Source organism: Ranitomeya imitator, chromosome 8 (assembly GCF_032444005.1).
Source record: "Ranitomeya imitator isolate aRanImi1 chromosome 8, aRanImi1.pri, whole genome shotgun sequence".
Classification (NCBI taxonomy): domain Eukaryota; kingdom Metazoa; phylum Chordata; class Amphibia; order Anura; family Dendrobatidae; genus Ranitomeya; species Ranitomeya imitator.
This window is the reverse complement of record NC_091289.1, coordinates 13,384,278-13,398,311: the sequence shown is the minus strand read 5'-3', so window position 1 is coordinate 13,398,311 and position 14,034 is coordinate 13,384,278.

The window sequence follows — 14,034 nt, the reverse complement described above, 5'->3', positions numbered from 1 at the left end:
GGGGGCGGGGCTGTCTTGGATTTGATACCTGACCCCCACCCATTATGCAAGTGAGACGACCATAGATTATCGTTGAATTCTATGAGCTCTAAGTTCAGTCTATCGGAATAGTGCTGGTTCTGTATAGGGGCTCAGAACATGGAACCCCCCATTGTACAAGTGGGAACAACCTAGATAGCCATAGTGTTATATGGGAGCTAAGGTCAGTCCACTTGAATCGTGGGGGATTCTGTTATGGGCACAGATCCTGGACACCCCCCTTGTGCTAGAAAGATAAGCCTAGATCACCATTAGATTCTATGATCGCTAAGTTAAGCCCAGTTAAATAGTGGTGATTCTCTATTTGGGGGCTCAGAACGTGGACACCCCCATTGTGCAAGTGAGACCAACCTACATTTCCATAGGGTTCTATGGTCTCTAAGTTCAGTCCACTTACACCGTGGGGGGTGCAGGTTTTGCATTTCCATAGTGGACGCATGTTTTCTCGTTCTCGAAACCGAAACATTAATTTCGTGCACCCATTGTTCAGCGGATCCGCGCGTATTATGGACTTCCCTGGATCGGGAGCATGGAGTAAAACCGATCCCTTCCATATTATTATAGCCCATCGCCCATTTGTTTGGCTGCTCCAGAAATAATGGGAAGAATCCGACTACTGAGTTGTCATCACTTTTTTTTTTACTGATTCTTTCAGTATTTATTTTGCCCTTGACTCTGACACCAAATATTCGTATTCAGAGAGTTCCGCAAGCGGTGATGGCAAAAAATGTGATTTTTTTAAAATTATTTTATTATTTTTTTATCTATGTAAGGGCCAGTGCACACGTTGCATTTTTGATGCACTTTTTTTCTGTGCGGTTTTGTTGCAAAAACTGAAGTTTTTCCTAGTACCAGCAAAGTGAAATGTAGTTATGTTTTGCAGTGCAGAATCCCAGCGGTTTTGCGCTAAAAATTTGCTTGCTTGAAAAAATGCATAAAAAAATGGAAAAATGCGGCGAAAACAAAACAAAAAGGCAATAATCAAAGCAGATTGTAATTGTGTATTTTTCAAAGGAAAAATGGGATAAAAAGATGACCTAACTGGGAGTCAGGACCAAGCACTAAAGTGATAGCATGCCCCCCAAAAATGGCACATCACCCCTTAAAGCACAAGGTCAGACTTCCTGCTGTATGATTGTTAAATTCTGACTCTGATGAGGTCTGCGCTTTTAAACCATGTGATCATAGAGAGCTGCAGTGTAAAGCATGGCGGAGAGGCTGATCTGCTGATTCTCAGATCGGTCGCTGACTGGCAGGGATCTTCTACCTACTGGTCCCTTGATAGGAATAAATGGACATATTTCCTCCATTTGTTCCATATAATTAGGGCTCCCCCTAGAGGCGAACTTTATGTTATACAGGGAGTCTCAAAAATTAGGAAACCGCCACGGAAAATAAAAACGGATTTGCAGACGGTGACCCGTAGTCTTCCGCGCTGAGCGCCGCTGATTGGTGACAACTTGGTGCTGTGGGTTTTTTTTTGCTCCATTTTGGGCGTGCTGCCGATCTTTCTTGTTGTGCTACATTGGTCACATTCTTAACCCGTTGCCTCCGCAGCTTATTTCGTTTTTACATTTGGACCCCCCCATCCTTCATCCAGGAGCCATAATGATTATAGCCGGACGAGGTCTTGGTTTTTTTTTTAGATTTAAGCGTCGCCATTCCAAGTAAGATGAAATGGTGAAAAAAATAGAATTTTTGCAATATTCATTGTATGGTAAAAGTGCCGTAGAATCATGATTTTTTCAGGTCAGTACGATTACATTAATATCAAACTTGCTATTTTAAGAGGTGAAAAAAATTATAGAAGATTGTAAAAAGGAATTTAGTTTGTGATGCCGTTTTCCGAGACCCGTATCTTTTTCATTTTTTGTCAGTAGAGCTGTTGTTGTTCTTTTTTGCATTTGTCTTCTGCAGCCTCTGCCTTGCATTGTCTATTGCTGGCTGCAGACTGAGTTAACTGAGGATCCAGCAGTGAGCTCCAGGGGTAGATAACTCTTGTCTTTGTCTTTTTCTGAGCTCCTCTCAGGTGTTTTGTGACCACAAGCCTCATCAAAGTTGAATGTGCAGAAAAAAAATTAGCCAAACCGTACAACATTTTTTAATGAAGCCCAACTGCAAAAATATATTTTTTTACCCATATACAGTGGAGAAAATAAGTATTTGATATTCTGCTGATTTTGCAAGTTTTGCCACCTACAAAGAATGGAGAGGGCTGTAATTATTATCGTAGGTACACTTCACCTGTGAGAGACAGAATCTAAGAATAAAAAAAAAGAAAATCGCATTGTAGGATTTTTACATTATTAAATTGCATTTTATTGCATGAAATAAGTATTTGATCACTGACCAACCAGCAGGAATTCTGCTCTCACAGACCTGTTAGGCTATGTGCACACATTGCGGATTTTGCTGTGGATCCGCTGCGGTTTTCCCTGCGTTTACAGTACCATGTAAACCTATGGAAAACAAAATCCGCAGTGCACATGTTGCGGAAAAAAACGCGTGGAAACGCTGCATTGTTTATTCCGCAGCATGTCAATTCTTTGTGCGGATTCCGTAGCGATTTACACCTGCTCCATAATAGGAATCCACAGGTGTAAATCCGCACAAAAACCACATAAAATCTGCGGTAAATCCGCAGGTAAAACACAGTGCTTTTTACCTGCGGATTTCTCAAAACAGGTGCGGAAAAATCCGCAGAGGTTCCATCTACGTGTGCACATACCCTTCGTTTTTGTGTAAGGAGCCTCCTCCTCTGCACTCATTACCTGTATTAATTGCACCTGTCTGACGTCGTTACCTGTATAAAAGACACCTGTCCACACTCTCAATCACGCTCCAACCTCTCCACCATGGCCAAGACCAAAGAGCTGTCTAAGGACACCGGGGATAAAACTGTAGACCTGAACAAGGCTGGGATGGGCTACAGGACAATAGGCAGCAGGTTGGTGTGAAGACAACTGTTGGCACAATTATTAGAAAATGGAAGAAACACAAGACGACTGTCAACCTTCCTTGGTCGGGGCTCCATGCGAGATCTCACCTTGTGGGGTAAGGATGATTCTGAGAAAGGTCAGGAACCGGCCCAGAACTATATGGGAGGAGCTGGTCAATGACCTGAAGAGAGCTGGGACCACAGTCTTAAATTTTACCATTAGTAACACACTACTACACCATCATGGATTACAATCCTGCAGGACACACAAGGTCCCCCTGATCACCCAGCACATGTCCAGGCCGCTTGAAGTTCACCAATGACCATCTGGATGATCCACAGGAGGAATGGGAGGAGGTCATGAGGCCTGGGATAAAAAAGTAGCCTTGCAATACAAACTCCACCATCCCACATACTAAAACACCCATCAGCCTGATCAGTGAATTTTGATTTTACGTCGTTGTGCCCCTCACCACTCTCTTAAAGAAGTTATTTGAAGAGCCATATGTCAGTGGTGTGGCAGTGCCTACGCTATTGATTGATTGGCAGCAAACTTGACTGACCTTAACCCCATAGAGATTCTATGAAGTATTGTCAAGAGGAAGATGAGACACCAGACCCAACATTGCAGACGAGCTGAAGACTGCTATCAAAGCAACCTGGGCTTCCATAACCCCTCAGCAATGCCACATGCTGATCACCTCCATGCCACGCCGCATTGATGCAGGAGCCCCGACCAAGTATTGAGTGCCTTTACTGATCATACATTTCAGTAGGTCAACATTTTGGATTTTAAAATCATTTTTCAAGCTGATGTTATAAAGTATTCTAATTTACTGAGATAATGACTTTTGGGTTTTCATTGGCTGTAAGTAGTGATGAGCGATGTACTCGTTGCTCGGGTTTTCCAGAGCACGCTCAGGTGGTCTCCAAGTATTTGTGACTGCTCGGAGATTTAGTTTTCCTTGCCTCAGCTGGATGATTTGCGGCTACTAGACAGCTTGATTACATGTGGGGGTTCCCTAGCAACCAGGCAACCCCCACATGTACTCAGCCTGGCTAGTAGCCGTAAATCATTCAGCTGAGGCAAGGAAAACTAAATCTCCAAGTAGTCATAAATACTCGGAGACCACCTGAGCGTGCTTGAGAAAATCCGAGCAATGAGTATGCTCGCTCATCACTAGCTGTAAGCCATAATCATCAACATTAACAGAAATAAACACGTAAAATAGATCACTCTGTAATGACTCTATAGAACAGGGACAGGGCTGCCACTAGAAATTTCGGGGCCCCATACTGGCAAAATTTTCGGGGCCCCCTTGAAACTCCGCCCAGGCTCCACCCCAGCCCCGCCTCCAGGCTCCACCCCTCGAACTGTCCACAGACCCACCGCTCTCTCTTGGAAAATCTCCACTTCTCACCTATCACACATTAATAGTTCCCATCACCAGATCACACATATAGCCGGCAGCTAATGTTTTGGCCAAAAGATTTTTTAAGCCACCACCATAACACGGTAGACACTTTTGGCAGGGCCCTACTCTACTGTAACCTATTAAATATTTGTTAAAATATGCAATACAATTTAGGTATATTTTAATTTATTTTTCAATTTTTTAAATGACCAATAATATCGCATTCAAAGAACAAATACCACAGCACTATGACCAGATGACATATTACCACCACAGTGATCGAATAATATCACATACAAAGAACACAGGAGCTCTGTATATAATGTATAGGTAATACAGTGATCACTGGTGACATTGTACACAGGAGCTCTGTATATAGTATACAGTGTATAGTGTCAGTGTATAGGTAACACTGACTCACCAGTGACGTCTCTAGGTGAAGTCCTTCATCTTTCATCCAGCACAGACCGCCATCATTTCATCCAGCAGGACTCGTTTCTGCAGGAAATAACACAGTTATCTCGAGCTCCGCTTGTAGAATACATTACTTAATTTTCACAACTTCTACATTACACCGTATGAAGAAAAAGAGGCGACATAGTATCACTCTACACAGTAACAGGACCGCCCCCTCATTTAAAACAGTATCCTCAAAACATAAAATAAATACATCACTGCAGTAATAATATCCCTAAATTAGTCCCTATGGTAATAATATTCCCCATCCTGGCCAACGTGAGTCTCATTCCTGGCGTCAGCCATATGTTCTCCCATCCTGCCCTCATGAGTATCCATTCTGCCCCATATGATCTCCCCATCCTGACCCATTTGTCTCCATCATATCCATCCTGCCCCATGATCCTGCAAGATCTGTCTCCAATTCTGCCCCCAGTGTCTCCAACCATGCCCCCATGTCTGCAATCCTGCCACTTGTCTCCAATCATGCCTCCTGTGTCTCCATTCTTCTGCCCCATCTGTCTCCAATCCTTCCCCATCTGTCTCCAGTCATGCCCCCATGTCTTTCATCATACCCCATATCTCCATTCTGCCCGTGTCCAGCATACTGCCCCTGTGTCCAGCATACTGCCCCTGTGTCCAGCATTCTGCCCCTGTGTCCAGCATACTGCCCCTTTGTCCAGCATACTGCCCCTTTGTCCAGCATACTGCCCCTTTGTCCAGCATACTGCCCCTTTGTCCAGCATACTGCCCCAGTGTGTCCAGCATTCTGCCCCAGTGTGTCCAGCATTCTGCCCCAGTGTGTCCAGCATTCTGCCCCAGTGCGTCCAGCATTCTGCCCCAGTGCGTCCAGCATTCTGCCCCAGTGCGTCCAGCATTCTGCCCCTTTGTAGCATTCTGCCCGTGTCCAGAATACTGCCCCTTTGTCCAGCATAATGCCCCTGTGTCCAGCATAATGCCCCTGTCCAGCATCTCTGCCCCAGTGTGTCCAGCATTCTGCCCCTGTCCAGCATACTGCCCCTTTGTCCAGCATACTGCCCCTGTGTCAAGCATAATGCCCCTGTGTCCAGCATTCTGCCCGTGTAGCATTCTGCCCGTGTCCAGAATACTGCCCCTTTGTCCAGCATAATCCCCCTGTGTCCAGCATAATGCCCCTGTGTCCAGTTTTCTGCCCCTTTGTCTAGCATCTCTGCCCCAGCGTGTCCAGCATTCTGCCCGTGTAGCATTCTGCCCGTGTCCAGAATACTGCCCCTTTGTCCACCATAATGCCCCTGTGTCCAGCATCTCTGCCCCAGCGTGTCCAGCATTCTGCCCGTGTCCAGCATAATGCCCCTTTGTCCAGCATAATGCCCCTGTGTCAGCATAATGCCCCTGTGTCCAGCTTTCTGCCCCTTTGTCCAGCATCTCTGCCCCAGTGTGTCCAGCATTCTGCCCCTTTGTAGCATTCTGCCCGTGTCCAGCATAATGCCCCTGTGTCCAGCATAATGCCCCTGTGTCCAGCATAATGCCCCTTTGTCCAGCATAATGCCCCTGTGTCCAGCATAATGCCCCTGTGTCCAGCTTTCTGCCCCTTTGTCCAGCATCTCTGCCCCAGCGTGTCCAGCATACTGCCCCTGTGTAGCATTCTGCCTGTGTCCAGAATACTGCCCCTGTGTCCAGCATAATGCCCCTGTCCAGCTTTTTGCCCCTTTGTCCAGCATTCTGCCCCTGTGTCCAGAATACTGCCCCTTTGTCCAGCACAATGACCTCCAATCACCGCTCTCAAAAAAAAAAAAAGGAGTCCTTACCTTGCCATGCTCCCACGGCGGGCGAAGCTCACTTCCTCCATGCAGTGACGTAGGTGAAGGACGCACTCGCCGGCGGCTGACAATGACGTCAGACGTCGGCGAAGTGCGACTGCGCACTGCGGCCGCTCAAGTCAGCTGCCAGCCTCCGACTGGCTGGCGGCGACTGTTAACTATTGACGTGCGGGTACGGGCCCGCATGTCAATAGTGTGCCGCAGCGCCTGCAGGGGGGGCCCGGTGAGCAGATGAGATGGGGCCCGATGTGGGCCCCCTCTGCCCACTGGGCCCCATATGCCAGTCATGTCTGTCATGCCCTGATGGCGGCCCTGAACAGGGGTGTCAAACTGCATTCCTCAAGGGCTGCAAACAGGTCATGTTTCCAGGATTTCTTTGTTCTGCACAGGTGATAATTTAATCACCAACTCATTATGTGTGTAGGTGATTAAATTATCACCTGTGCAGTACAAGGAAATCCTGAAAACATGACCTGTGTGCAGCCCTCGAGGAATGCAGTTTGACACCTCTGCTATAGAATACATAGCAAATAGATAAATAGTTGCACTCAATTGTACTAAAGCAAATGAATGTGCTATGTGAGTCTTTTTTCGTTAGCACCAGTTCAGACTAGTTCTTTGTTCAGTCAGTTTACCATTACTTTCTATAGAATATATGAGATTCACTTTTTGTATTAAAGAACTGAAATAAATTAACGTTTTGATGATATTCTAATTTTGTGAGATAGCAGCCTTTAGCTCGTCTGCATTGTTGGGTCTGGTGTCTCATCTTCCTCCTGACAATTCCTTATAGATTCTCTATGGGGTTTAGGTCAGGCGAGTTTGCTGCCAATCAAGCACAGTGATACTGTTGTTTTTACACCAGGTATTGGTGCTTTTGGCAGTGTGGACCGGGGCCAAGTCCTGCTGGAGAATGACATTTCCACCTACATAAAGCTTGTTGGCAGTGGGAAGCATGAAGTGCTCTACAAAGTCCTGGTAGACGGCCGTGCTGACTTTGGTCTTGATAAAACACAGTGGACCTACACCAGCAGATGACATGGCTCCCAAACCATCACTGATTGTGGAGACCTCACACCAGACCTCCAGCAGCTTGGATTGTGGCCTCCACTCTTCCTCCAGACTCTGGGACCTTGATTTCCAAATAAAACGCAAAATTTACTTCATCTGACAAAACCTTGGACCACTGACAACAGTCCGGTTCTTTTCCTCCTTGGCCCAGGTAAGACGCTTCTGGCGTTGTCTATTGGTCATGAGTGGCCGGACACAAGGAATGTGACACTTGTAGCCCATGTCCTGGAGACGTCTGTGTGTGGTGAAGCAATGACTCCAGCAGCCGTCCGCTCCTTGTGAATCCCCCACATTATTGAATGGCCTTTTCTTAACCCCTTCATGACCCAGCCTATTTTGACCTTAAAGACCTTGCCGTTTTTTGCAATTCTGACCAGTGTCCCTTTATGAGGTAATAACTCAGGAACGCTTCAACGGATCCTAGCGGTTCTGAGATTGTTTTTTCGTGACATATTGGGCTTCTGCGTTTATTTGTGATAAAAACGGAAATTTGGCGAAAATTTTGAAAATTTCGCAATTTTCACATTTTGAATTTTTATTCTGTTAAACCAGAGAGATATGTGACACAAAATAGTTAATAAATAACATTTCCCACATATTTACTTTACATCAGCACAATTTTGGAAACAAAATTTTTTTTTGCTAGGAAGTTATAAGGGTTAAAATTTGACCAGCGATTTGTCATTTTTACAACGAAATTTACAAAACCATTTTTTTTAGGGACCACCTCACATTTGAAGTCAGTTTGAGGGGTCTATATGGCTGAAAATACCCAAAAGTGACACCATTCTAAAAACTGCACCCCTCAAGGTACTCAAAACCACATTCAAGAAGTTTATTAACCCTTCAGGTGCTTCACAGCAGCAGAAGCAACATGGAAGGAAAAAATGAACATTTAACTTTTTAGTCACAAAAATTATCTTTTAGCAACAATTTTTTTATTTTCCCAATGGTAAAAGGAGAAACTGAACCACGAAAGTTGTTGTCCAATTTGTCCTGAGTACGCTGATACCTCATATGTGGGGGTAAACCACTGTTTGGGCGCACGGCAGGGCTTGGAAGGGAAGGAGCGCCATTTGACTTTTTGAATCAAAAATTGGCTCCACTCTTTAGCGGACACCATGTCACGTTTGGAGAGCCCCCGTGTGCCTAAAAATTGGAGCTCCCCCACAAGTGACCCCATTTTGGAAACTAGACGCCCCAAGGAACTTATCTAGATGCATAGTGAGCACTTTGAACCCCCAGGTGCTTCACAAATTGATCCGTAAAAATGAAAAAGTACTTTTTTTTCACAAAAAAATTCTTTTAGCCTCAATTTTTTCATTTTCACATGGGCAACAGGATAAAATGGATCCTAAAATGTGTTGGGCAATTTCTCCTGAGTACACCAATACCTCACATGTGGGGGTAAACCACTGTTTGGGCACTCGGCAGGGCTCGGAAGGGAAGGCGCGCCATTTGACTTTTTGAATGGAAAATTAGCTCCAATTGTTAGCGGACACCATGTCGCGTTTGGAGAGCCCCTGTGTGCCTAAACATTGGAGCTCCCCCACAAGTGACCCCATTTTGGAAACTAGACCCCCCAAGGAACTTATCTAGATGCATATTGAGCACTTTAAACCCCCAGGTGCTTCACAGAAGTTTATAACGCAGAGCCATGAAAATAAAAAATAATTTTTCTTTCCTCAAAAATGATTTTTTAGCCTGGAATTTCCTATTTTGCCAAGGATAATAGGAGAAATTGGACCCCAAATATTGTTGTCCAGTTTGTCCTGAGTACGCTGATACCCCATATGTGGGGGTAAACCACTGTTTGGGCGCACGGCAGGGCTCGGAAGGGATGGCACGCCATTTGGCTTTTTAAATGGAAAATTAGCTCCAATCATTAGCGGACACCATGTCACGTTTGGAGAGCCCCTGCGTGCCTAAACATTGGAGATCCCCCAGAAATGACCCCATTTTGGAAACTAGACCCCCAAAGGAACTAATCTAGATGTGTGGTGAGGACTTTGAACCCCCAAGTGCTTCACAGAAGTTTATAACGCAGAGCCATGAAAATTAAAAAAAAAAATTATTTTCTCAAAAATGATCTTTTAGCCTGCAATTTTTTATTTTCCCAAGGGTAACAGGAGAAATTTGACCCCAAAAGTTGTTGTCCAGTTTCTCCTGAGTACGCTGATACTCCACATGTGGGGGTAAATCACTGTTTGGGCACATGCCGGGGCTCGGAAGTGAAGTAGTGACGTTTTGAAATGCAGACTTTGATGGAATGCTCTGTGGGCGTCACGTTGCGTTTGCAGAGCCCCTGATGTGGCTTAACAGTAGAAACCCCCCACAAGTGACCCCATTTTGGAAACTAGACCCCGAAAGGAACTTATCTAGATGTGTGGTGAGCACTTTGAACCCCCAAGCGCTTCATAGAAGTTTATAATGCAGAGCCGTGAAAATAATAATACGTTTTCTTTCCTCAATAATTATTTAGCCCAGAATTTTTTAATTTTCCCAAGGGTAACAGGAGAAATTTGACCCCAATATTTGTTGTCCAGTTTCTCCTGAGTACGGTGATACCCCATATGTGGGGGTAAACTACTGTTTGGGCACATGCCGGGGCTTGGAATTGAAGTAGTGACGTTTTGAAATGCAGACTTTGATGGAATGCTCTGCGGGCGTCACGTTGCGTTTGCAGAGCCCCTGATGTGGCTAAACAGTAGAAACCCCCCACAAGTGACCCCATTTTAGAAACTAGACCCCCAAAGGAACTTATCTAGATGTGTGGTGAGCACTTTGAACCCCCAAGTGCTTCATAGAAGTTTATAATGCAGAGCCGTGAAAATAATAAATACGTTTTCTTTCCTCAAAAATAATTATTTAGCCCAGAATTTTTTATTTTCCCAAGGGTTACAGGAGAAATTGGACGCCAAAAGTTGTTGTCCAGTTTCTCCTGAGTACGCTGATACCCCATGAGTGGGGGTAAACCACTGTTTGGGCACACGTCGGGGCTCAGAAGGGAAGTAGTGACTTTTGAAATGCAGACTTTGATGGAATGGTCTGCGGGTGTCACGTTGCGTTTGCAGAGCCCCTGGTGTGCCTAAACAGTAGAAACCCCCACAAGTGACCCCATTTTAGAAACTAGACCCCCCAAGGAACTTATCTAGATATGTGGTGAGCATTTTGAACCCCCAAGTGCTTCACAGACGTTTACAACGCAGAGCCGTGAAAATAAAAAATCATTTTTCTTTCCTCAAAAATTATGTTTTAGCAAGCATTTTTTTAGATTCACAAGGGTAACAGGAGAAATTGGACCCCAGTAATTGTTGCGCAGTTTGTCCTGAGTATGCTGGTACCCCATATGTGGGGGTAAACCACTGTTTGGGCACACGTCAGGGCTCGGAAGTGAGGGAGCACCATTTGACTTTTTGAATACGAGATTGGCTGGAATCAATGGTGGCGCCATGTTGCGTTTGGAGACCCCTGATGTGCCTAAACAGTGGTAACCCCTCAATTCTAACTCCAACACTAACCCCAACACACCCCTAACCCTAATCCCAACTGTAGCCATAACCCTAATCACAACCCTAACCGCAACACACCCGTAACCCCAACACACCCCTAACCCTAATCCCAACTGTAGCCATAACCCTAATCACAACCCTAACCACAACCCTAATTCCAACCCAACCCTAACCCTAAGGCTATGTGCCCACGTTGCGGATTCGTGTGAGATATTTCCGCACCATTTTTGAAAAATCCGCGGGTAAAAGGCACTGCGTTTTACCTGCGAATTTTCCGCGGATTTCCAGTGTTTTTTTGTGCGGATTTCACCTGCGGATTCCTATTGAGGAACAGGTGTAAAACGCTGCAGAATCCGCACAAAGAATTGACATGCTGCGGAAAATACAACGCAGCGTTTCCGCGCGGTATTTTCCGCACCATGGGCACAGCGGATTTGGTTTTTCATATGTTTACATGGTACTGTAAACCTGATGGAACACTGCTGCGAATCCGCAGCGGCCAATCCGCAGCCAAATCCGCACAGTGTGCACATAGCCTAATTCTAAAGGTATGTGCACACGCTGCGGAAAACGCTGCGGATCCGCAGCAGTTTCCCATGAGTTTACAGTTCAATCTAAACCTACGGGAAACAAAAATCGCTGTACACATGCTGCGGAAAAACTGCACGGAAACGCAGCGGTTTACATTCCGCAGCATGTCACTTCTTTCTTCGGATTCCGCAGCGGTTTTACAACTGCTCCAATAGAAAATCGCAGTTGTAAAACCGCAGTGAAATGCGCAAAAAAAACCGCGGTAAATCCGCCATAAATCCGCAGCGGTTTAGCACTGCGGATTTATCAAATCCGCAGCGGAAAAATCCGCAGAGGACCAGAATACGTGTGCACATACCGAAACCCTAGCCCTAACCCTAACCCTACCCCTAACCCTAACCCTACCCCAACATTAGTGGAAAAAAAAAATTTCTTTATTTTTTTATTGTCCCTACCTATGGGGGTGACAAAGGGGGGGGGGTCATTTATTATTTTTTTTATTTTGATCACTGTGATAGATTATATCTCAGTGATCAAAATGCACTTTGGAACGAATCTGCTGGCCGGCAGATTCGGCGGGCGCACTGCGCATGCGCCCGCCATTTTGGAAGATGGCGGCGCCCAGGGAGAAGACGGACGGGACCCCGGCTGGATCGGTAAGTATGATGGGGTGGGGGGGGACCACGGGGGGGGACCACGGGGGGGGGATCGGAGCACGGGGGGGGAATCGGAGCGCGGGAGGGGTGGAACGGAGCGCGGGGGGCGTGGAACGGAGCACGGGGGGGCTGGAATGGAGCACGGGGGGGTGGAACGGAGCACCGGGGGGGGGTGGATCGGAGTGCAGGGGGGGTGATTGGAGCACGGGGGGGTGATTGGAGAACGGGGGGAGCGGACAAGAGCACGGGGGGGAGCGGAGCACTGGACGGAGGGGAGCCGGAGCAGTGTACCGGCCAGATCGGGGGGCTGGGGGGGCGATCGGTGGGGTGGGGTGGGGTGGGGGCACATTAGTATTTCCAGCCATGGCCGATGATATTTCAGCATCGGCCATGGCTGGATTGTAATATTTCACCCGTTATAATAGGTGAAATATTACAAATCGCTCTGATTGGCAGTTTCACTTTCAACAGCCAATCAGAACGATCGTAGCCACGAGGGGGTGAAGCCCCCCTGGGCTAAACTACCACTCCCCCTGTCCCTGCAGATCGGGTGAAATGGGAGTTAACCCTTTCACCCGGCCTGCAGGGACGCGATCTTTCCATGACGCCACATAGGCGTCATGGGTCGGATTGGCACCGACTTTCATGACGCCTACGTGGCGTCAAAGGTCGGGAAGGGGTTAACAATCCTTTCCAGGCTGCGGTTATCCCGGTTGCTTGTGCACCTTTCTCTACCACACTTTTTCCTTCCATTAATATGCTTGGATACAGCACTCTGTGAACAGCCGGCTTCTTTAGCAATGACCTTTTGTGGTTTCCCCTCCTTGTGGAGGGTGTCAGTGTCGCCTTCTGGACATCTGTCAGTCAGAGTCTTCGCCATGATTGTGGAGCTACCGAAACAGACTGAGGGACCTTTATAAACACTTAGGAGCCTTTACAGGAGTTTATTGTTTATTATTATAATGTACTGAGATAATGACTTTTGGGTTTTCATTGGCTGTAAGCCATAGTCATCAACATTAACAGAAATAAACACGTGAAATAGATCACTCTGTCTGTAATGACTCTATAGAATATGTGAGATTCACTTGTATTGAACTGAAATAAATTAATTTTTTGATGATATACTAATTTTTTTTGTCTAGTATTTAAATTTGTTTGACCTGAAACATTTAAGTGTGACAAACATGCAAAGGAATAGGAAATCCGAAGGGGACAAACACTTTTTCACACCACGGTACATGCACAATTAGAGCAGATACTGAGATTTACGCCATGTATACAGGACAGGAGAAGTATACACAACAGCTGCACACTATATACTGTGGTAAGGAATATGGGATGGAGCTGTATATATAGTATATAGCGTAGAGATACGGCAGTGTATATAGTGTGCATTCCACACTATATACTATATACACAGCACCCTACTATACAAACATTGGTACACTATATATACACTACTCTACATAGTAACATAGTTAGTAAGGCCGAAAAAAGACATTTGTCCATCCAGTTCAGCCTATATTCCATCATAATAAATCCCCAGATCTACGTCCTTCTACAGAACCTAATTGTATGATACAATATTGTTCTGCTCCAGGAAGACATCCAGGC